Here is a 25,440-nt window from a genome sequence, read left to right on the forward strand (position 1 = left end):
CAAGTCAGAGGGAGTTGACCATGCCAGAGCTATTCATTGTACTTGTTTTAAAGCTATTTTAAAATCAAATCAATATTGGATGCTTTAACAAATTGTGTGACAAGTTATCAAACTTTATTTCAATTTTCTGAGCTGAATTTTTTTCCCCCACATTGGAAAATAATTTGAAAGTAATTTTTTAATTCTGTCTCAGAATTGCTTTCTTCAGAGGATTTAACATTTTATTAGAGAATTTATGATTTCCTCAAAATATTTATCCTTTCTCTAATTTAAATAATCAAAACGTCATTAACCTCCCATCAAATCCTTCTTCAAATAATAGGCCATATTAAATCCTATGGTGGGGGAAAATTAGACCTACATGGCAACAACTCTAAGAATCGTTATCAGCCTGTTGATGATTTCTCTTCAGTGTAGAAAGACTTCTTAAAATGGATAGTTTCAGAGAAAAAAGTGTAGGAGGAAATTTCAGCATATTGCCTAGCTCATTCCCTTGCCCCAAAATAGAATCAACTGTGGTTAAATGATTCCTTTTAGGTGCTCACCTGATTCATTCTTAAACACTTGTTAAGCTTCAGCAATCCCTCCAGACAAGCTGTTTCAGGCCCTACTGATGCTGCGGTTGACACATTTTACCTGAAACCTCTCTTGAATCTCCTTGGATGTCTTTTAGTTCTCCACTGCTCCAAAAATATAGAGACCAGTTCATTTCTCTCCTTTGCAGCAAACTTTTTACATCTTCAAAGACAGTTGCCATGTCTCTCCATGATTTTTCAGTCCATTTTAGACAAAATAAACCCAATGAAAGAGTTTCCGTAAAAAAACAGTGCTGCCTGCACTGGAGAGATTGATAAGGAAGGAACAAGCAGAAGCGTGTACAGGGCGCTGCATACCGAAAGAGAAGAGACATTTAGGATCCAAAACACATACTAGCTGGGGTGACCTTATTGATTTTGAAAACACAACAACAGCCTTTACAGGCAGCTGCTCAGAAAAAAAGAGTAAGATGCTGGGTATTTTTAATACAGTGTTTGGAAAATATCCATATCAATATATTGCATTTTCATCTTTTGTACATTCCAGTAGATGTACAATTTCCCAATGAGGGAAAGTGGCAGGGTGGGAGGAGGAGAGAGGAACTATAAAAATCTTCTACGGAGAAACTAATATGTTAGAATGAGGTACAATTTAAATTTAGAATGTTAGATATTTGATAGGTTAGAATGAGTTATAATTTAAATTCAGAAACTTTGATCTAAACAACATTTCACAAAATGTGGATCAAGATTTACAAATATAGGTGCCAAAATTCAAACTCCTTTGCTAATATTTAGACAATAAATTTAGGCCTGACTTCTGAAAGAAGTAATTATTTCGCAGTTCCATTTCAATGAGGTGAGCATCATTTCTAAAAGCAGTCCATAGGCTAGGGAACACAAATATGGACCGAAATGCTGGATCCTACTTGTAAGAATCTCGTCTTAGATTAGTGTGTGCTGCCTAGATGGAAGTATGTGACCCTCACCAGCAACCCCCTTCCAAGGGACTTAAGTACCAGGTTTTATTAAGCATTAAGTATTTTTTTTACTTACTTAAACCACTTTGAAAAAATGAAGTGTAAGTAGGTATATTCAGGAATTTCTTTTTTATATATAATTCTTTTTCATGTTGGACAATGGAAGTGGCTGAATGAAACCAGATAAAGCCTCACAGGTTTGAGCAGTGTCTCATTTCCCCACTCTGTTCTTCTATTTCCATGCCAGTGACGCTCTCTTGGACTGAAGTCACGTACGTGAGCAGAGGGCTAGATGTCAGGGTGTTAGCTCAGAGCCATTTCACCTGACCATGTAGCGATGCAGCACGTACCATTCATACAGTGGTTGCATCTGGTTCTGAGAAACTCCAGGAATTTGAAAATAAGGAGGTTCAGCTCTGTAGGATGAGGGAGTAATGAATCTGACCTGAGGTCACCGCTCTGCTGGAACCCAGAATAAGTTCATACCACAAGCGATCGGCATGAAGCAAAGCATATCACAGACTGAGGAAAGAGAAAGGTTCACAAGAGCAACAGGGTTCTGCAAGTGATGACTTTCTCACAGAACTAGTTGCGAACTCAAAGCTTGATAAAAATGGCATATTTGCTGATTCTGTGATTTTCGGGTTGTGGAGGAAAATTTACTACGTGAACCACTAACACTAAAATGAGAGACAGGCTATAGCTCTCTTATGTCCTTTACTTCCATGCCTGGATTTTACTAAATAGCATTGTTTAAAATCCCTGGGGAAATCCTGCTGTCAAAAGCAAATTTTCTGTTGATAATCAGTCTTCTCAGGATTTTTAAAATGATTTTTTTTTTTCCTTACAGCAAATGCTTACTCTTCGCTGGCCAGCTGTACAGGAGATCAGCATTTAAAACCCTACTTGGTCACAGGATCCTGGGGTAAGTCAAAGTACCTTTGTCTTTCAGATAATTTCTTCCCCACAAAGGGTTCCTCTGACATGAGGTTATGCAGTTTGTGAGTCCTTCAGTTGCTGCAGACATGAAGTCCATGTAGAAAGATAAAGCTCTCTTGACCAAAGCAGATGTTGCCAGAGCAGAAAATATGATCATTCATTTAGATTCATTACTGTGGTGGCTCAGATTTAGTAACGATGCTGTGAAACGCAAAGATGGGTAGCTAAGGATAATGGGTTGTTATATGACCTTAGTGATAAGTGATATGAAAATCCCTAAGAACCAAAGCCTCAATTTTTTTTGTCTTCAGCAGATATTCTGTTTTACAGCCATCAAGGAATTGAACAATTTAAAAAAAATCTTCATCACACGAACCCACATAAATAATTTGTAATAAAAAAGGGATCAACCCTGATATTCTGAACCCTTAGACAGTGATTAAATATAATAATTAGGTCTGAACATATTGCCAAAATAAAAAGGTTCAGATGTGATTTTGGAGGAGTTTAAAAGATTTTTATTAACGGCCCCCTCACTGTTTACCCTTTAGGTTTCCAACAGCAATTTCTTTTAATCATCGGACTTAATATACTCCAAGGTGCCGAATTCCATGTCAGCTGTAAACATGCAGCTAAACATTTACATGTAGACTTCCTTCAGCTCCTCACATTCAATTCAAGGAGTGAACAATGAAGCAGCGCTGCTGTGCAAGATCCAAATTGTGCTGCTGGCAAGAAGATTCTCAAATAACCGTGGATCTCCTGGGAGAAGGAATATTATACTATGGAATAAAGAGTATTTGCCATAGAGCAAGCTGGTCTGTAGGCTTTTTTTTTTGCTCTGCTTTCATTCTGTTTATTTATTTGTTTGTACTGTCACCGATGTCATTTGAAGCCAAGAAATGCAATAAGGTTAAATCTATTGCAGGAAATTATTTTGATCTGCCAATTAAATGAACAAGTTCACCTTGCCTGTGATATGCCATCAAACACCGGTATGAGCACTTGGTGCAATCAATCTATTACACATCAATTTTATGGCTGTATAATGAGGTTTAATTGCTGCTTTATTAGTCTGACTAATATTAAGTGTCAGTAATTGCTTTGCATTCAACTTGGTTTTTAAATTACACATCCAATATTTAACCATAAATGTAGACCTTCTTTTTGTCTAATGAATTTTTGCTTTCATCCTTGTGGTACAAGAAAAGCCCATTTGGGGTGATTTTCTTCCTTTGTACAAGTTCTCTGGCCCTGAGGAACAGAGGCTGGAAAAGCTAAATGTTTTTCTTGGTAAATGCACAGGCCTTTGGCATTTGGAAAGTGAACTTCAAATTTCCTTTTGACAGAAATATAAATTGGTTTTTGTGCACTAATGAGTGAATTGCTAAGGTGTGTAAACACATTTGTAGTCCCACTGCAATCTATGGGACTACTCATACACTTTAAGTTATGCACATCCTTGGGTGAATGGTAGGGCCAACTCCTGCTACCCTGGAGCACACATGAAAAACCAGTCTGGCAGAACGCAGGGTGCAATTTGACTGGCAAGTCAGAGGACAGAGTGTTACTACCAGCCGGGATTTTAGTGCACGGTTAAAGTCATAGTCTCAGATGCTCAGACATGGAGCTTTAGGAGGCAAGGACTGAGGTTGAATAAATAACTTGGTACAAGCAACGTGGAAACCTTTTGCAGACCCAGTCTTGTTCTGTGGCTTCCTTATATTCACAAGTAGCACATTCAGGTGATGAATTCCTGGATTGTTCAAGTCAGGAACAGTTTTGGCATTTCACTTGGCTTCTTCTGATTTCCCTTTTTTTTTTTTTTTGTTTGAGATATAGACTCCATCTGACTTTGCAGGGATGAGCTCAGCTCACTGAATAGACATGCCAGTTGCCATTAATATCATCTGATCCTCCAGTGACAGCTGGCTAATATCGCTTTGCAAGTACCTCATGAGCTAAAATCAAGCTGTATTTTGGGAAAAGAAGCCTAGTGTTGGGGCACGTCACGTGTCCGGTTTGTATGACATCGGACTGCTCTAATTCTGATCAGGAAAAAGTAGTGGTTGAATCAATAACATTTTATTGCATGTTATTGCAATTCTCTTCCTGGATCCATGAAAGAGTTAATGTAGCTAGAGACCCTGTGAGAGTCAAATATCCATCATTGGCTATCTACTGGACTGCAAACCATTTACTGAAAAAATGCAAGTCTCTTGCTGTTTATTCTTTGATAGTGGTGGGAGTTCCCTCTTTTTTCCCCTTTTTTTTCTTTCTTGTCAAAACCAAACTTTTTAGGGGTAATAAAAAAGCTTATATAGCACAGCACAGATTGCTTTCTGGAAGAGACTTCACCCATGCTGTCTATCCAGCTTTCCTTGATTAATGTACTCATTTTGCAAGTAGCAAGAGGTAAGAACATGTGAACCCAAAGCCTTCTAAAGCTAGAACTTAAACGCACCAGCTACCTGGCAGAAATCCAGGCCGCAGCCTTTCAGCACCATTAATACTAGTGTTTATTCTGTGAAAGAAGAAGCCAACCAAACTTCTTAGACCTCGTTATGACCCAGGCCCTGAGCACCAACTACCCTTTATGTCAAACAGCACCCTTACTCCATAATGATAGGGCCACCCATGTTTACCGTGGTAGTGCAACATTTTACACCATGCACTGAAGAAGCAAGAGACTGGGCTTCAGGACAGCTCTAGCCTGAATGGTTGAAACCCATATATTTGCACATCCCAAGAGGATATTGTAACAACCGGCTCACAAGGAATTCTGGGTGAGTGTACAGCCAGGAATGTAAGACCATGGGACCAGACAGACATCAGACAAGAGGGAACCTGCCTTGTGCCTTGTCTAGAGCACTTGGTGAGGGAAGGGGACACCTGATGTTTTCCTCCCCAGCCCAAAGACTCTTCCTGTTTCATATCCAAGGATTGCTCTAAGGTTCCATTTTCATTCCCACATGCCAGAGAGCAGGTGGGACCTTCTGTGTGAGATCTGATAGCCGAATTAACTGCAGGCTGAGAAGGGCCCAGGACTTTTACCAAGGAGAATCCTCTAACCACTATGTTGTGGTGATAAAAATGATGGACACTGCCATCACAATCTGTTATTTATTTTTTTTAATTTGTTTTAAATAACCAGTTCTTTTTTATTTGTCTTCAGCAGCCATTGGCACCTCCTTACTTCTACTGGCTTCCTATGCAGTCATTACAGACATGGTTGTCTTGAGAAGCCTTGAAGTTTTTCAAGGTTTCAGAGACACTTTTCTCTCCTCAACTGACTTAATAAAAAACATAGGCACTTAGCCCTGCATTCCTTTCCTTCCCCTCTCCCTTCCATCCTTGAGTGGAAATGGCAGCTACTGTACCCTAGATTTCACATTGTGTTCCCTACACCAGCAGCCTTGAGGGTAGGTGGGACTATTTGCACTGTTTTGAGCTCTGCTACCAAACAGTAAAAGGCTTTACCACAGCAACGAAGAACTTCAGTGCCCAGGTCAGTTGGCCTGAATGTTAAAGAATGGTATTTCAACAAGGCAGATGCAAGTAAGATCTTCCTCCTGCATTTTTTCTTATTATTTTTGAGTGTTAGGGCAGCAGATCAGGCCCAGGGAGCTGATCTGCTGAGTGAGAAAGAGCCATTTTTACACACCAGTGTTCAGAGCTGAAATGCATTTTTAAGTGTGGCTGTCAGTCTTTTCACTGTCAGGTTAAATCCTTACCCATGGTGATTCTCGTTCATCCGTACCATCAGTGCTGAAGTCAGGAGTGAGCTTCCCCCTGGCCCTGTGGCAAGTTGGCAGGGCATTTATGTGCAAGGGACTAATCCACCTTCCTTGGAAGCAGCGAGCTGAAGTTCTCTGTCAGGAGCAAAAGGCCAGAACAAAGGTCTGAGATTACAGATGGACAAACATTTGCAGCCCTCTGTTGCTTCCTGTTGCTGTTTTAATTTTCTTTGGTAGGCATTGCCAGACCACGTAGTCCAGCCCAGGTCAGCTCTGTTTCTGACAAGCAGAGTACGAACAGTAAGGATTCCTTGGCAGGAAGGTCAGAACCTGCTTCCGTCTTCGATCTCAGCTGCACCTTGGACTTTGGACCTCAACTGTTTTCTGCAGAGTTAAACTCTGCTTATACATCCCTCTCACATTAACCAGGATGTTTTTTATCTTTCCCAAAAGCAGATTATCTCTGCAGAAGCTCCCTGACATCACTAAAAATAAAACCTTGACTGTGAAGAATCCTTTGCCTACCCTGCAAAGACTCCCCATCCATTACCATCCCCTGTGATGTGCATCACACCAAATATAAAGACCAGAACACAAAAGCTGTGGCAGGGCTGAGAGGCATCTTCCAAAATTATGCTGGAGACCATGTCAAAACCTGCATTTGTCAGAGACCTTATATAAAAAGTTCTTTATATATATATAAAGAACTTCAATATATAAAGGGGACATATAAGAAAGATGGAGAAAGACTTTTTACCAAGGCATGTAGTGACAAGACAAGGGACAATGGTTTTAAACTGAAGGAGAGTAGATTTAGATTGGACATAAGGAAGAAATTTTTAATAATGCGGGTGATGAGACACTGGAACATATTGCTTGGAGAGGTTGTGGGTGCCTCACCACTGGAAATGTTCAAGATCAGATTTGAGCAACCTGATCTAGTGGAAGCTGTGTCTGCTCATGGCAGAAGGACCAGATGATCTTTAAAGGTAACTTTGAACCCAAAGCATTCTATGATTCTGTGATTTAGGGGAGTTAAATGTCCTGATTTGCCTAAATTCAGCCGTGAAGGACCCGTATTGTCAGTATATATGTGTATCTTACCTTGTTCTAGATGCTTAGGCAATGCCTAATTTAGTGAATTATCCAGGGACAGGGCACAGAGCTTGGCTTTGGGGCTCATTCTTCCAAATTTCTCCGTGCCCAGTCAAGTCTTCAGCCCAGACCAATTAGCACTTTCCCAAACAGTTCCCAGGCATGGTCTGGGAGCCAGGTACCATTCTTATAAATGAATTTGGATATGAACAGCTTGTTTTGTAAGCTAAGAGAACTATGGAAGTGGTCAAGGCACGTCAGGTGGATTTAGTGCCAAACAACAGGCCCCTGAAGTGATTCTTTCAGCAACAAAAATGCAGTTGTAGGAAAAAGGACCTATTAACGATGTTTAAATTCAGAGAGGCAAAGCTTCCCAGGGCCAGATTCTCAGCTGATGTAGATCAGTATCAGAGATGTGCTGGTTTATAACAGCTGAGCAATTACCCTACATCCTTAAAAACAAACAACTGGGCAAATATAGAGCTCCTTATTGTTTTCTTCAAGAGTCATTTCACCACTCCCTTTCTTCCTTGCCTTCCCTCCATGTCTGAAAGTCTTTACCACTGCACAGTGAAAGCAAATAAACAAGGAAGGTTAAAATCTAAAACCACTCATCCAAGTTAATTAAGTTCAGCCAGCCTCAACTACATCATCTGGTAAGATCTGGCAAGTTGTGTGTGTGTATGTGTGTGTGTGTATACGTACACGTCTGTGTATCTCTTCCTCTATCCAGCAACAATCCTCTAAAAGTGCACCTACTTTAAAATACATTATTTCCGTGCCTGTCTGTGAGGTTTTTTTGATTTTTTTCCTTGTCTGTTTCTGTTCTTACAGCTGCTTTCATATTTTTCTCCAACTTCCCATTATTACATTTTCCTCCTTTTATTTATGATGCCTGATTCCCAGAGTATATTATTGCTGCTCTGTTGGTACTTTATTAAATACGATACAGATACTAGAGTGAGAGTGAGGTTTTATGTCCCACACATGGTGTGTCGTAATTGTGGCATTTTTACTTTCCATTAAGAAGTATCTCCAGGAGGGGAGGATGGGGGACTCGGTTCATTACTTCTATAAACCAAAGAAGAAACCCCAGACAAGCTTGATGAGTTGTTAAGTAGTCTTTAAAGAAGTCTTTAAATCAAGATTAGATCTCTTTCCTAAAGAGACTCCCTAGTTCAGCCAGAAGTTACAGACCTGATAGAGGGATCACTGGTTAAATCCTGTATCTTGCAGTATGGAAAAAGTCAAGTTACATTAAAATAATGGTTCTTCTGGCCTTCAAATTCATGAGAGGGTAATTAGAAGATAGTGGTTTTAGCTAGCCAGACAAAGACAGTATAAGACTATAAACATCTCCATGATGAGAAGGTAAATTTACTTAAAGACATCTTGGTCTAAAAGAAAAGACAAAGAACTCAAGACAAAATGAGCACATGAAATATTTTTCTGGACCTGTAGTCCTTCTTCCTAGAATCTATCTGAGAGATTTCTAAGAACCCCTTTTTCTATGCCACTTCTGAGCAGTTTGAAATTGTAATGTATTTTATGTCCACAATCCCCCTGCCAGGGAAGGATTGTTCCTACCCCACTTCTACTGTTCATTTATGAACACTTCTGTGCAGTGTCGCTCTACTCAACCCCTCAGAGTCTGAACACTGAGCAGGGCTCAGAGACTTTCAGCTACATCAGTGCTGGTGTCCTGATATTACTAGAAAACAGGGAATGAGAATAAAATCAGATGATTTTTCTCTAGGTAGTCTTTTTTCCATGATGAGCACCAGATCTGCTCAAAGGTAGATGGGTGCCCAGGAGAGCAGACTGCTTTGGGTCGCAAAATGGCCAATCACCCTGATTATTTAATGAACATTAGAGCCCTGGCAAGGCAAAGCATCTACTTCTGCTGGGAAGTAGCTCCTCACCACAGATTGGTGACTGCTCCTGCTTGCCTTCCGTCAGGACCAGTTTGACTCTGAGGACTTTTTCCTGAGTGTCCATCCCAGCTCTGTATTTTCCTCTGTCTCTTTCCGTTCTGCAACAGCACATATCCAACTTTGGCCCGATCCCAGTTCTTTCTGATTCCTGCCTAAAATTCTGAGAAGGCTTGAGTACTGATGGCATTTATGGCAGGATCAATACCTGCATCTTCTTGCCAAGGTAGGGCAGTTCGCTCTCTTCCTGCAGCCCCCAAACCACAACTCCAGAGATATATGAAATATTAATATGAAGCATGGGATGCACACATAAAACCAAAATGATACAAACAATAAAAATACTAAAAAAAAATAAAAATACACCTGGCTCCAGTGGCATGAAACCTGGGACTGTTTAGTATGAGGAAGAGGAGGCTGAGGGGAGACTCATCACTCTCTACAACTACTTGAAAGGACACTGTAGAGAGGTTGGTGCTGGTCTCTTCGCACAGGTAATTAATGACAGAACAAGAGGGAATGGCTTCAAGCTCCAACAGGGTAGGTTTAGACTGAACATTAGGAAAGAATTTTTCACAGAAAGAGTGGTCGGGCATTGGAACAGGCTGCCCAGGGAGGTGGTTGAGTCACCATCCCTGGATGTGTTTAAGAGACATTTAGATGTGGTGTTGGGGGATATGATATAGGGAAGAACTTTGTAGTGTAGGGTAGATGGTTGGACTCGATGATCCCAAGGGTCTCTTCCAACCTGGATGATTCTATGATTCTATGAATCTGCAAATAGAAGAGTCGTGGTAGCAGTTGAACCATTTGCTTCATTTCTTTACATTTCTTCCACACTTATAGAGCCTTCCCTGTAAGTATTGTTGTCTCTGTGTGAGTGAAAAAAAGAAGGTAGTAAAGGACAGACAATAACAATCATATATTTATCTGCTGCCACTTTTTCTCATCCTCTGTTGTGTGATGTCCTCATTTAGAGAGGGACCAATCTGTATCTAAGGAAGGTAATATTGGAGGAAAAACTAACGAGCACACACACACAAAAAGGTTAGAAATAAGGGCTCAAAACATTGATCTCTACCGAGCAACTTAGTCTATTGCTGAGTATCAACACAATAGCTAAGGCAGGATGACGGGAATTTGTGTTTGCAGGTATAGATTGGACTCGCTGGGAACAACTGAGGTCTTTTGAAGTTTTTAAAGCCACTATTGCTTAACAAAGTGATTTTGTATCCCTCATTTCATGGCTCGAACAATAAGTTGAGAATTTCTACTTTCTTGTAGCAGATTGTAATTTTGATTGGCTTACTGGTATCTCCAAATTTTACTCACCTGTCTCGAAGGGATCAAGGAAGAAAACCTAACTCTGGTATTCCTAAAACAACTCAAAGAGAGACATAAATATTCACGTTGCACTGAGAAGGATGAGAAACCAGAGAACAATAGCAATCTCTAAGTCCAGTTGATTTCAACACCCAGATTCCTTTGATGATCTCTGTTGGCTCCCAGTTCTGTGTGCTGGAATGCAATTTCAGCTATGCTGTATTTAGCCCATCAAACTCAGTGACTTCTTTTTGAATTATTTCAGGCATCCCCATGTAATATTGTGCAACTGACTGGAGAATCTCTCTTCTTTACTTCTTTTCCCTTTTTTTCCTTTTGCTCTCTCTTCTCCCCATAGATACATTCACTCTGACTGGAATTCAGAGTTTAAACACTTTAAACACCTTAGAAGGTCTCTGTCTAAAATCTGTATCCAAGTAAAGGGCTTGTATGAATCAGCAGGGGTAACCAAAGCAGGGAAGGCCAACACCGCCACAATTTCAGTGAAAAAACACCTCCGCTATTTGCCAACTCGCACCTTCTTGCAACTCCTGTGTTTTTAACAGAGAAGCACCTGCGTTTGGTGTATTCCCAAAGCTGTGGGTCTGATAACTGACTCTTTTTCTGAAAGCTGTGATTAGACATTTGCTCATATAGGAAAAAATGAAGGTTTAGATGCAGGGTCAAGAGTTAAGGTTTAAGAAAATTCTACCAAAGACCCAAAAGCAGATAGCACAGCAAGCTCCAGAGCCTGCTGAAATGAAGGAGAATGAATCCAGTCCCTGTAAAAGTCTGCAAACTACTTAGAGTTGATGGTAATATTTGTTTGCTCTGTTGTTGTCAGCCCCTTTGCCAGTTATCAGCAGCAGAACTGCAGCTGTCTGCTGAATAACACATTTGTTTATACAGTAGATTGAGAATATTTGTGTGCGCAGCAAACTCCTTGGGGGTATAAACAATGTGTTTCTGAAGAGGCCCAGTGTCATTAGAATAATCAAGACTTGTACTATGATAAACAGAGTCACAAACAGAAAGTACTACATAGACTCTTGAGCGCGGTATCGCATTCGGTGTCAAGTCCCGAGGATGATCTGTTCAAACAGCTTTTCCTGTGGCGCAGACACAGGTTGCTACATGCTTTACAGAGGAACCAAGGGGGAGACATGGTCATGGTGCATTTTTGATGAGACCTTGTCAGCAGCATGCTGGCACGTAGCAGAAATCTCCTTTTCATTTCAGAAGACCCAAATCCTTTTGCCTGTGCAAACCCTGTGAAATCTATCACAGTGGCAGAATGTCCACTTTCTTTAGCAAGGAGATCAGACAGAGCTCCTATTGTGGTATATTTATATTGTCCTAATAGTCTGTATCAAGGAAGAAATTCTTTACTCAGGAAGAAATTTTTCACTCTGAGGGTGGTGAGACATTGAGAGAGGTTGCCCAGGGAAGTTGTGGATGCCCCATCCCTGAAGGTGTTCAAGGCCAGGTTGGATGGGACTTTGAGCAACCCGGTTTCATGGGAGGTGTCCCTGACTATGGCGGGGGGTTGGAACTGGATCATAGAATCACAGAATCATAGAATGGTTAGAGTTGGAAGGGACCTTAAAGATCATCAAGTTCCAACGCCCCTGCCATGGGCAGGGACACCACCCACTAGACCAGGTTGCTCAAAGCCCCATCCAGACTGGCCTTAAACACTTCCACGGATGGGGCATCCATAACTTCCCTGGGCAACCTGTTCCAGTGCCTCACCACCCTCACAGTAAAGAATCTCTTTCTGGTATCTAATCTAAATCTCCCCTCTTCCAACTTAAAACCATTACCCCTTGTCCTGTCACTACATTTCCTGACAAAGAGTCACTCTCCGGCTCTCCTGTAGGCTCCCTTCAGATATTGGAAGGCTGCTATGAGGTGTCCCCGGAGCCTTCTCTTCTCCAGGCTGAACAACCCCAGCTCTCTCAGCCTGTCTTCATAGGAGAGTTGCTCCATCCCTCTAATCATCTTTAAGGTCCCTTCCAACACAAACCATTCTATGTTCCCTCTCAGCTACTTTATATGAGTTAATTGTGTCCATAGCAGTCAAAACTGTGACCATCTAATGTGGGCCAGCCATATACACTGCAGAGCATTTGGCCTGGGTCTTTGCAGCATCCCAAATGTTTCTTCTGCGGTCCAGTGACAGTTTTTAATTTTGTGAGTGTCCTTTTGGGTACAAAGGGTGCAAAGTAGCTCTTTCATTGTGTAGTTTAGCACCATGAAAAAGCTCTGCAGGATACCGAGCTCATCCTGAGGGCATATGGAAGTGTTTGAGAGTGAAAATCCTCAGGGTATGATGTTGGAAAAGCTCTCTTGGGTAGGAGTAAAAAAGCAACAGCTCCTGAAATGGACCCTGGAAGGCATCATCTTATCAGCTGTGTATGTACTGTTGCCTGCTTAAGAAAGGGGGCTTAGGAGTGAACAGGTTTACCTTGGTGCCAATATCCCATCACCCTACCGTCTTGTGCTGTTGTTGTAGAAACTGTTCTCAGCACTGGCTTGCAGTTACCAATAAAATTAAAAATAATATAGCAAAGACAATCAGGTGGTGAGCCAATGTAACAGTGTAGCTAAACTATTAAAGATTTCCCTCAGAAAATCAAGTCTTATAGATTTCCCTTGGAGTTGAAATATGGATTATATGCTGAAGTTAGGCATGTCTTCAGAAATGGCTACATGGGATTTAGCCTTGATTTTCCGGTCTCATCAAAAGTAGAACTTACATGGAAATCCCAATGACAAAACGGTCTTCTTTCAAGAAAGCATATGGAATCCCAAGTTGGCTGATGAGCAAAAAGAGGGAATCTATGGGAAAAGGAGAGTCACAGTGATGAGCAAGTAGTAAAGTACCAGTAGGAGAGTAGAGACGTCACTGAAATTGCTTTAGCCACAAAGATAAGTTCCAGTTCCAAATGTATTCTTTCAATACCATGGAGCAAATATTACTTCATACTTTGCCAACTATATCGTGGCATTAATTGTTCACATACTGCCATGAAATAGTTGTTATGATAACAGTGAACTGAAAAGGTTTACTATGACAGTGTCATTTTATTTTTTATTTTTTTTTTTTTCCAAATAGCAAGACCCAGGGTGTGTGCCATAAACCAAACAGCTGCATTTTACACGTGCATTTCTTTGGCACCGATGATGTGGTGAGCTGTTAAGACCAGTGCAGCCATAATGAATTGGTCAAGAATGAAGAAAGGAAGAAAAACAGACATAAAATTAGTAAAAACATGCCTAAGGCTTTTGACTTCTTGACTTCAGTCTCCTTCTCACAGCACTGTGATGAGTGACAGAAGTCCTCTGAAGCCTGTTCATTTTCTTTTATTCCTTCTGTCCTGTTTTTCCACTTCGCTGAACTCAGGTTCTTCCTCTGAAGGTTAAAGATCTCTCCTTAAGTGTATTGCATCTGTTCACTTGTAGGAACACCACATTTTCAGAACTCATGTGCAGCTAATTAACTTTTCTCTGTCTCCTACTCCTACTCTTGCACTCTCTTCCTTTACCCCTCTCCCGTTCTTCCCATTGCCCATCCAGAAAACAATCAAAAGGCAGCTATCAAAGAGTGTAGAGATTCTGGCAGGAAAGAGTTCAGATGAATTTGGTAGTCAGTCTGCTGTCTTCAGTAAAAGATATACCTATACAAAATAAAATAAAAACTTTGTCTAATCCAGAGTTCATTTTCCAGCACTCTCCAAGAGCTGATGTCTGACTTAAAGACACAGGGAGTACAGAATAATTGTTCAATTATACCTCCAAGCTTCTGATATTCACAAATCCCACTGTGACCTACCTATATTGCCCAAATTACATTTGATTTTTCCTCCACATTTCTAACACTCGACAAACGTGAGACCTATTCTCCTTGCTCAGTATCATATCTCTTTACTCCTTAGGTCTGTACCATCTAACCCTTGTGGCTTGATGTCCTCCCACAAGTTTCCTTCTCTGGGACTACCAGCAACTGTTCTAGTCCTGCTGTAGTGTCAGGTTCCTTCTCATAAGGCACATTGCATCGCTTTTGTGGAGCTGATGCCTTTACCTTCATGGAGGCAAGGTGAAGGGGTTATAGAAGAGACACCTACAGTTTGTAGATGTTGTCCCCATTTTTTTCTATTAAGTTGCTGTGCAAATCTGGTCAAACTGTTTCTGTAACATCTCTGTTCACCATGTAACCTCATGAAATGGTGAGGACTGGTGTGTACTATGGCCAGCAAACATTGGTTCACATTTCAAGAAAGTGCTGCTGCCTTTTCCTTGGTGACTGAAATAACCTGAGCATATTGTCTCCCCAAAACTCTCCATCATGTGTGTCTGCAAAAGCAGAGGGCTGCAGAAAAAATAGTCTTGCAAATCTGACATGTTAACCAACTGATCTGATCATCTGTTTACACTGGGGCATGAAGGTTTGAGCCTGCATTGACCGGATACAGAAGCTGACCAGAAAGGAGACAAATCCTGTCCACAACTTCAATGGCAGATGGATGCCAGCATGACTCTTTAGGATGGTCTGGCTACAGCTAAACTAAACTAAACTGAACTAAACTAAACTAAACCAAACTAAACAGATCCAGGGTACATTTAATAGAATCATAGGATCATAGAATGGTTAGAGTTCGAAGGGACCTTAAAGATCATCTAGTTCCAACACCCCTGCCATGGGCAGGGACACTTCCCACTAAAGCAAGTTGCTCAAAGCCCCATCCAGCCTGGCCTTAAACACATTTCTGAGTATTGACCCACAGTCACACACACTGGTAAATTGTTACACAGTCCCTGCCATGACTTCTACTAATTCAGACTATTGAAATAGTTTTCTATTCTTCAAATCTGCAGGCATATGAAGCCCAAAGCAACCACCTAGTCTGACTTCCTGAAATATGTAACCTGGGGAATTTCACACAGTACTTCCTGAAGTGAATTAATCTTGTTGGAAGATTTGAATCTGCTCAGCCTGAGTAACAGAGTTCCCCAAATTAATGGATAGTCAATGTGAAGACATGAGGGGTGTGGGAGTTTTTTCCTATCCTGTATATCAACTAGCTTTGTTCTGTACAAAATATATCATTCTGTGCCTTAGGTTCCACATGTCTTACGTGGATACAATATTCATCTGGTTTCAAGCAGTCATATCCTCCCAGATTGCTGTTGTGTATGTAGGAAACACGTGTAAGCAAGCTCTTATAAGAAGTAAACAATAAAACAGAGAAAGAGTTTCAGAGTGGAGAATGGGGAAAAGGGGGAAAGTTTGGATCCCCCTTGTTCATATTGGCTGGCGGTAAAACAGCTGCACAGTCATTTAAATTAGCTGCTGCATCAGCTCCTGTGCAGAAAAGCTGTATAGCCAAATAAGTTTGTGCTGACCTAAATTCCCCTTGTGCTGTCACCAGCTTCCTGGATTACTGACACAAGATGGTTCTTGTGCTTTCCCCAACTTCCGTCTTTCCATCCTTCCATCACTGGTGGGACATCATTTGCAGCACAGATGTTTCTCCCAAGCCATTGCAAGGTTATTTTTCAAGTGACTTCTTCCAGCAGCTGTTCCTCAGTTCCCAGGTGTATGTGTTGTCCTCTCCACTGAGCGGAAACTCAGCGATGCGCTTGACATATTGCAGTGCCGCTGCCTCTTTGAGCTGGAGGGTCTGCGACATTGCACATCGCTGACATCTCTCTGCTCCTGCCAGGCTGCTTGGTGACAGTTTCCCTCAGCAACAGGCCTCCCTGCTCCTGTCCTTGCTGGTTCTTCAGCTGGTTGCTACCTGGGCTGCACAAAGCAGCTTTCTGTGGTGCCTGAAATGAGCTTTTATAATTGCTGTGGAGTGTGTGCCCAAAAGAAGAATTAACTTCACCTATTATTCAGGCAGCCAAGTCCTATTTCCCTGTAGAGTCAGAGAGGAAAGCCAGATGCAATAGTTAAAGGACATCTATAAAGCTCTGTTTTGAATACAAGACCTTCTTCTTCCCTTTACCTGGGGAGTTAAGGTCATGTAACCAGGTATAGTAGGAAAGCTGAATAAGCCACTGAACTCTTTCCCTCGGAACCCATAATCAAAGTCCATCTTAGGTCCTGTGGTAGATGACTAAATATAGGTATTTGGCCCCCTCTTCAATCTTTGTTTTCCTGTACAGTTCAGATGCTATCCTAGCTTTCTTCTTTTTGGCATTAATTTAACTCTTTTTTTAAGCATCGCAGGGGTGCAGACTGGCTCACAATGACAGCCCTGTTTGGTTCAGCTAATATCTGGGCTAGCTTTAGCCTCAGGCTGTGGAACAACTCCTTGCAAGCCTTCTGTGAGACAAAATGATACATAGAATCTTTAATTATTATTATTTTAAAATGAATACTATGTATTGAACTCAAATAAACGTCAACCTGTATTTAATTAGAGAGAGAAGAAAATCCGAGAAGAAATTTCTTCTCCCCAGCCCTTCCCCTCATTTCTCCCATCTGAACTCTTTCCCCACAGTTTCTCATTCAGGTGCCCGGGATGGAGCCAAATCCTCAAAATGACTCTCTGTAGATAGACAATCTTGGGCCGTAATAAGTACGGGACTATAATTAATGAGTGGTGTCTGTTAGCACTTAGCTAAGTAGGCAACAATATGAAAATAGCTTTGCTGCTAATTGTGTCTATGTCAGGAAAGACAAACATGCTCTTGCAGATGCGTAAGTGCGGAGAGCCTGTGTACTTGGAGTGTTTCACCAAAAAAAGCAAAGGTTGTATCTTCTGTCCCCACCATCCTGTTCATTGAATCATAGAATCATAGAATCATTTATGCTGGAAAAGACCTTTAAGACCATCAAGTCGGACCGTTAACCCAGCACTGCCAAATCACCTCGAAACCATGTCCCTCAGCACCATGTCTGCACGTCTTTTAAATACCTCCAGGGATGGTGATTCCTCCACTTCCCCGGGCAACCCGTTCCAATGCTTGACAACCCTTTCAGTGAAGAAATTTTTCCTTATATCTGACCTAACCCCCCCTGGTGCAACTTGAGTCCATTTCCTCCTGCCCTGTCAGCAGGAGCAGGCACAGTGAACTGTTTCTTCATGGCTTTTCTTCCAGCTCTCTATATCAGATTGTCCCCTTCACTTAATTTCTTCCCTTCACATTGAAGGTATAGTGCTTCCTCATTTTTGGATTAACAAAATTCAGTATTTTAGCTCCTCACTGCTGAGCCACAGCAGAGGAGAAAGGAACTTGTGTGTTTACTGCCAGGCAAGCTTTGCAGAAGTGGGACCAAGACAAATCTCCTGCCAGACATTTTGGCTACATTGCTGCTAGTAAGCCAAGCAGTGTCAGGATCAGCTCTGTCCCTGAGGCCAGCTGGCACAGTCTACCCATTTCCTTAGTATTAAACAACCTTAGCTCCAAAATAAAACAGCCAATTCCAACTTGCCTACCGGGGATAGTGCCTGGTGCATGCTGGCTCCCGAGTTGTGCCTGGGAATTGTCTGGGACCATGCTAGTGAGCCTGGATCGACAATGTACCACGGACCATCTCACTAGTCACAGTCGCATAGACCGTCAAATTCCAGTGTTTTCTTCTGTGCAATGGTACTGGTTTGTTTACTGGCACAGATGAAGCCTGTGCAGGTACATATCTACACAGATAATGCACACAGATAGCCTCATCCCCTTCTCACCAGCTTGTTGAAGTCACGCTGCTTGAACATGGGTGAGCAGTCGCTTTTACAGGCAGCTTTTGCATATTGTTGACTACTTGATTTCATTGTTGCTGATTTGGTGCAATATTGGTGCCTACTGTTTTATGCTGCTCCATTTCACATCGTTATGAATCATCACAAGGGCTAGAGGAATGAATGGGTTTTGGAAGTGAAGTCAGCAAGAACTAGGATAGCCTGAATGGCGGTGCTCCACCATGAGCTACAACTTGATCTCTCTCAAGAAAATGCAGACAGGGAAAGGTAATTAGTGGCTGCATAGATAGTTGCAGACAGATGCAAACTTGCATTTTAAGCTAGTTAGACATAAGCCAGCTGCTGACTACAGTCTGATCTGATGACAGTCACCAATATGATCTGAGATTGCGTTTCCATGGTGGCCTAAACCAGTCTGGCTATATCTGTACTAAAAAAACCCTCAAACTGAGCTGAGTACAGGCACGAGCCTGTGCCCCTTGTCATCTGTACTGGTACAGGTAACACAGCTGTCATGGTTGTGATCCAACTCAACCTCACACTCACTGTCATGGTTCAAGGCCAGTGTGAAAGAGAGATTTACGCCAGTCAACTATTCTTTTTTGGTGTGATAAGAAAGTTCGGTTACACAAGTGCAAGCATGTCATATGGCTTCAGAATACCTAAGGAATAATTCTGCCTATTCATTAGTGTAGACTTGTCCTTAAACACAAGCTTGTGTGGTTCCATTCTAATCTCCCGGTGGCATGTTCCCATCCACCTTGAGTCAGGTAATGCAACTGCGTGGGTAGGCAGTTTGGCTAAAAACTCGTCCAAGGCAAGAAATGTATTTACTTTTATCAACCAATGACACTTGTTCACTGCCTTTTTTCAGTACAAGAGGAGAGAGGAGGTCTGCACACACAGGACTTGGGGAGAGAAGAGCATAACATCACACTGGACTTGGATTAGTTTGATCTTTCCTGGGGTTTTCTCTTGGCTGGAAGAAGTGAACAGCCACAAAGATGCCCTGGGAAGTTGTGTTCACTGCATCAACCAGAGGTTTTATGAAGGATAAAACTTCCTTTGGCCCCCCTTTGTCAGGTAAAATAAATTCACATGCATTTTTATAGCCAGATAAGCACAGTCCTAAGTCACAGCTAAGCTGTCTTCTCCTTAAACGGGCTTATTATCACAAGGGTTACATTGCTTTAAGGGTTCAAGATCTGGCTGTGTATCTGTCATCCAACTCTGTTGTACATACAAACAGAGAAGTATAAAAAATAGCAGTTTTAGTAATGTATTCAAGTTCTGCTTTCACATGCAAATACATCCAAACATGCCCCAATTTTAACATATTTTTGAAGTTGTATTTATAAATGTAAATATATATCACAAATATTTTAAAAAAATAGGACTGAAATCTTTCTTTAGGCAAACAGCCTCCCACTGAAAGGATACTAAGAGAATGATGGGAGAATGGACATCATTTGAAATGGAGGATTTGAGTCCCTTGATTTGTCATATTTGAATGGAAATAACATTAAAATACAGCCAAATGAAAAGCTCCAGGTGTACAAAGAAACCATTGTGCTCACAAGAAAAGGAGAAGGGAAAGGAATAGAACACATAACTGTTGGAAGCAAGAAATATTATTACTATTTTACTATTACTCTTACTTATAAAACCTGTTACTAATTATTAGCAAACATATACAAGTACAGAATTAATTCAGTCCAGCCAAAAATATAAGAGCAGGAAAACCAGCCCTATTTTAAAACCCGCACAAATATGTCTGTGGTGTCCCTGCTTGTCCCCTTCCTCAGCCCTTTTCAAAATAAATAAATAAATAAATAGATTCATATATTCATAGATTTTTAAGGCCAGAAGGGACCATTACAATCACCTTGGTTGAGCCTCTCCTGAAGACAGGCTTTATAATTTTATTCTTATGTCTGGCCCATAACTTTTCTGAGCTACGCCATACCTTTTCAAGCTGTGTATAGTTCTGACTTAAGCACTTCAAGCAACAGAGAGTCCGCTCATTCCTGGGTGAGCTGATTTGATAGTTAATTACTGCCACTGCTAAGTGTTCTGTTGTTGTTTCCAGGCTGAAATCGTCTAGATCCAACTCCAGTTGAGATTTTGGATAGTCTTTTCAGCCAAATCACAGAGCCCACAGCCTTCTATAAATAAGTAATGTCCATCTGTAAAAGCTTTGGCCTCCTTTTCTAGTTCCTAAAATCACATTAATTTTGTCACCATGTTCAATCAGCCTCTTGATTTTACAACATCCAGCAGTCTTTAAGCAGTAAAGGAGTCAATGTTCCAAAATATCTAGAAATCCACTACAACTCACTTGTACCTTAGCCCCCAAAGCACGTGGCCTCCAGTTTCTTCTGTGCCTACAAAGTTTGTTAAGTGCTTTAAGAGTTTTGGATGGAAACCATCTTATAAATGAACATTATTGCACTGTCATTATTATTGTGTTGTCATTCTGTCTTTGGCCTTGTAAAATTATTTCAGCCTGCTGCAGCTTTTGCAGCTTAATTTCTTTTCTTTAAACTAACAGCCCCACTGAACAAAGGAAGTAAATATGGGGACATTAAAAATAGACTGAGCTTTCTGTATTATTACTATTATTGCTGAAAGTTCACAGCTTATGCCATTACGTCTCCAACTCATTACAATGAGTGCCAAGAATGTGCAGCAATAACAGGCAGCATTTGTGTAAAACAGGACTTGGAATACCACTTGATGAGCAAAATTATCCAAGGAGAAGCAGCTTTTGGGCAGTGGCCTGATCCTTCTGGAGGGCTCTTGTACCTCAGACTTTAATGGGCTTTGCTGCATGTGTGGGAAAGAGAAAGATCTCACCTGCAGTTCCTGCTAGCCCCAGAACTTTAAGGAATGGGGAGCAGAAGGTAGAGATATCCAAGTTGGATCCATAAGTGCTACCCCTGTAAGAAGTTGATGCACTGAGGTCGCCACCATCATAACTGCGTGGCCTGGGATGACACTGGTCAGGGTAAGCAGGGTCTAAAGTCTTCAACTCATAGCTCCAACATGAATTCATGACAGGCAGCAAACTGTGCAAGCTCTAAAGCATGTCCTGCATTGTGTGGTCTTTTCTTCTCTGGCAGTTGTGAGCTCAGATGTTGCACTGTATCTTGCTTTTACAGAAAGGGAAGCCAAGGTAGCAGTTTCCTGATCATGTATAGTTAATTGGAGTGCACACTGCCTGCCCCTGCTCACCGCTATGTATTTCTGATACTCTCTGTGGACCAAAAGATACTTTCTTTGGTCCAAAGATGGATGGAGAAACTGGTTTGGTTTCAAACCTAGCTCTTCTCCAGGTTGACTCTCATCCGATTGTCATATGTCAAAATAAGAGGAAAAAAATGAATGTACATCCGTAGTCATAAAGTGCAAGACAAACCATTTCTTCAACAGTCCATAGGAAGGTCAGACTTATGAAAGCACAGGTCCAACATAAGAAGAAAAGGTGCTTTTGTCCACCATGACCCAGCAAGCCAGAAGCAGACATGGGAATAGAACTTGTATTTTCTGATCCTTTGCCCAGTATACACAGACCACAGCTAGAAAATGTTTCAATATTAAAAAAAAAAAAAAAAAAAAAAAAAAAAAAGTTTCTCTCTGAAGGATTATAAAGAGAGAGAAAATCCTATCTTTCCCCTAAAACAGAAGGAAGGGAAAGGGTATGTAGCCAGCTAGGACACTATATTTGGAGTTTTCATGGAAAAAAATAGCTAGCTCTGTACTTTGCTTGACACACTTGAGTAAAATTCAGGTTTGATGTTTTCAAAACATCACATGAATTGAAAAACATGTACATATTTTTGCAGAATGACAAATGTTGATACTAATTTCAACATATCTGTAAAATCCAGACACAAGTAGAATTAGTTTTCAAAAGATGCTTAGAGCTGTAACCTGGGCCTGATCTGATTGCATCTACACTAGCAAACAGTTCCTGAGTATGAACCAAGGAACTGAAAAAAACCTCATTTATACCACTCAGTTGTACATATGGGCCCTCACATGCATCTGCTCTGGATGATCTAGGTAATTCTCAAACAATTCCCAAAGTCTGTGAATTAATGTAGTTCAATTACTATACCTAGTTCAAAGAGCTGGGTGACACTGTGTAGCTGACCAGCGTAGATGCTCCTTCTGGCCTTTGTGTGTAAAAAACCCCCACCATTGCCACCACAAAAAGGATTAATCTTCTCTAACTTTAGCAATTAAAATACTAGATAATTCACTTAAGTCAGTCTTCTGGAGATGAGGCGAACATCCTCACAGGGTTGTTTGCCCATCCTAAAATAAATTTCTGGAAGGGATAAGGTAAAACAGTCTCTGGAGAAACATTTCTTTTACCTTTTCACTAGCAGGAGCCTAATTAGACAGACTAATTTATCCTAAATGTTTAAACTAGCAGAAATTTATCTCATCTTATATCTTGCTCTGCATATTCAATGGTGACTCAAATCTTGATATTTGACCTGACCAAGGGCTGCAGATGAGGCTGAATTAATTCACTGTAAGGGACCAGTAGTATTAATAATAATTAATATTATTATGTGAATAATAATAAAAATAATGACTTCAATAATAGCTAATTATTGGGTTTAGCATTGTTTGAAACTAGCAAAAAGAAGGACTAATACCAGAAAAATATACAATAGTTTTATTACAGAAGGAAACCCCAGTTGAAATACAACTCAACGCAGCTGAACAAAGAACAGTTACAAGATTCAGACTGGCCCCCAGTGCAAATTACATGATAGCATCTTCTGATTACTTTGTGTCTGACACAGTTTTACACTAGGATACAATCTGTCATGCTGGATTGCAACTGTGTGTTCTCCACCAGGGAAAAATATATATCAGTAAAATTTACCATCTGTGTTATTATGTGACTACGTAAATTTCAGTCTAAGCATATTTATTAGTTTTAATTCCTAGATTATTATTTTTTTTCTCACGAAAGCCTTTATTCATATTGGCTTTTATTTTATAAACCTTACGCTGTCTTTAGGGCTCTTCTTCAGATGTTGGAAAAATCTGAAACCTGTATTATTCATAAACATCAGGTCAGGGAGTGCAATGCTTTTACCTTAATGCCTTTTTTTCAAAGTCCATCCTTACAATTAAAGTTGACACCAAAAGGTTAAGGATCACCAGCAGTTATGGTGTGTTAAAGCTGAGCTGCTAATCACTCCCTCACTCTCTCCCTCTCATTGTCACGCATTTTTGTTGGGTTGCCACTCCATAAACATCATTTGATTAATCTTCCCCATGCTCTAACGCCTACCTGTGAGGAGATATGGGCTGCAATGGGAGGAATGTGGAAAAGTCAGTGGAGGTTTAATTGGATTAATCTCTGTGTTCTACATATATACTGGCAACTTTCGTGACAGCTTAGCTAACACGATAATATGCAACAAAGGGATCTGGTATTCAGCAGGGTCCCACACCTTAGCTGGGGGGGATGCACCTGGGGAAGCTTCAGTAGGCAACAGAATAACAGGCAGCTGACAACAACCCTGCTCTGATATTGTCACAAGCTGCTGTATCTGAAGCATGTTTTTCAAGGAAACTTATACCCCATTTTTAGCTCAGCTACAGGTCCTGCCAAGCATGAGATCTTCACAGTACCTTGCTTCTGCTTCTTTCCCTGGGAAAAGCAAAATCACACTAAAAGATGGTTTGAAGGTGTTGGGACAGTGCTCCTTCCTTCAGTGTCACCTCTCAAGGAAGAGGTGATGGAGTCAGGGAGCAATGCTGAGCAATGGCAGCGTCATTCAGGGAAAAGTGCCTGACCTACTGGTTCCCTGGGAGTGACACAGAGCTGGCCACACTGGGTAGAGAAGGAAATCTCACCATAGACTCAAGCTGGTCTTTGTCCCACATCCCCAGGCAGGAGGAAGAGTGCCTGGCACATATAAATAGTACAGACCAGCGTTACTCACAGACATGAGCTAGGTGGATGGGAAGCCCTTGCCACAAGAGCAGTCCTGTCCCATGATGTGACAAGGAATGCATCTTATCATGCGATGAACCTCTTAATCCCAGATGTATCCTTCCTTAAAAACAGCTCCTAATGAAGACATATCTATGCTGGTCTTCTTGACCTTTGCAAAATCGCTTGACAGCAAACCTACACAGTACAGATTTTCTAAAGTCCTCTCCTTTCCTAAAGGCATGGAACTCAATTCCAGATTAAGTCTGCCCCTTGACTGATTTTACTTGTCTGCCTCTGACCCATCTAAATGGACTGGGTTATTTTACTTCAAAAAGTAGTGACTCCATCTAAACACAGTGTCCACTTTTATTCCAGTCCATTGCAGACCTACCTGAAGAGCTTGAAAAAAAGCCAAGCAGACTAATATAAATTACCTGATCTCCTTGTCACACACACATTATAGATTTCAGTTTCCCAGATTCTGCTGAAGTACATATTTGTCTCTCTTGAACAGATTCCCTAAATTATTTTGTCTTCTACTGGCACCAATGACTTGTTCTAATGTACCCCATTCATATTGAAGCCAGAGAGGGTGAGAATCATCTGACTTTTAGAAATGGAAATGTTACATATAGAGAGAGTAATTATGGTCTTTCTATATGGTCAGCAACTGTTTGGATGCTTTAGAACATCTGCTGGCAACTATAGGATTGACCTACGAGAGACTTCATGCTTCTGGACCAGGAACTGGAGGCCAGGAGGTGTATGGCCTTCTAGTGGTACCTGTCTTCCTCCCTTGGCTATAGTCTAAGATGAATAGCTTGGAGCAGTTGCCTGACTTTACTTCCCTTCCTTTACCTTTCCAACCTGAATGAGGCAATTATCCCTTCATATTAGTTCTCACAACCCAAAAACATTCCCACTGCTAACAGTGGTTACTACAGTAAAAGGGAAGTCTCTTATTTTAATTTCCAGTACCATTAGTTCTGGTGGCCAGTAATCCAAGTAGTAGCTGCAAAAGGAGTTAAAAAATGATTGATATTTAAGCACAGCTGTGTCTTTATGCTATTGCATAACCACTTTCTAAAAGATGAAAGAGAAAAAAAACACATATTGAAATCAGATCTCTCTCCATTCCTGGATCTCGGTCCATGTTCCACTCTGGAAGTCAATGAAACTGATTTGGTACTTTAATGGCAAATTAACTAATAAGTTAACCAGTGCC

The sequence above is a fragment of the Numenius arquata genome, chromosome 9 (assembly GCF_964106895.1).
Source record: "Numenius arquata chromosome 9, bNumArq3.hap1.1, whole genome shotgun sequence".
Classification (NCBI taxonomy): domain Eukaryota; kingdom Metazoa; phylum Chordata; class Aves; order Charadriiformes; family Scolopacidae; genus Numenius; species Numenius arquata.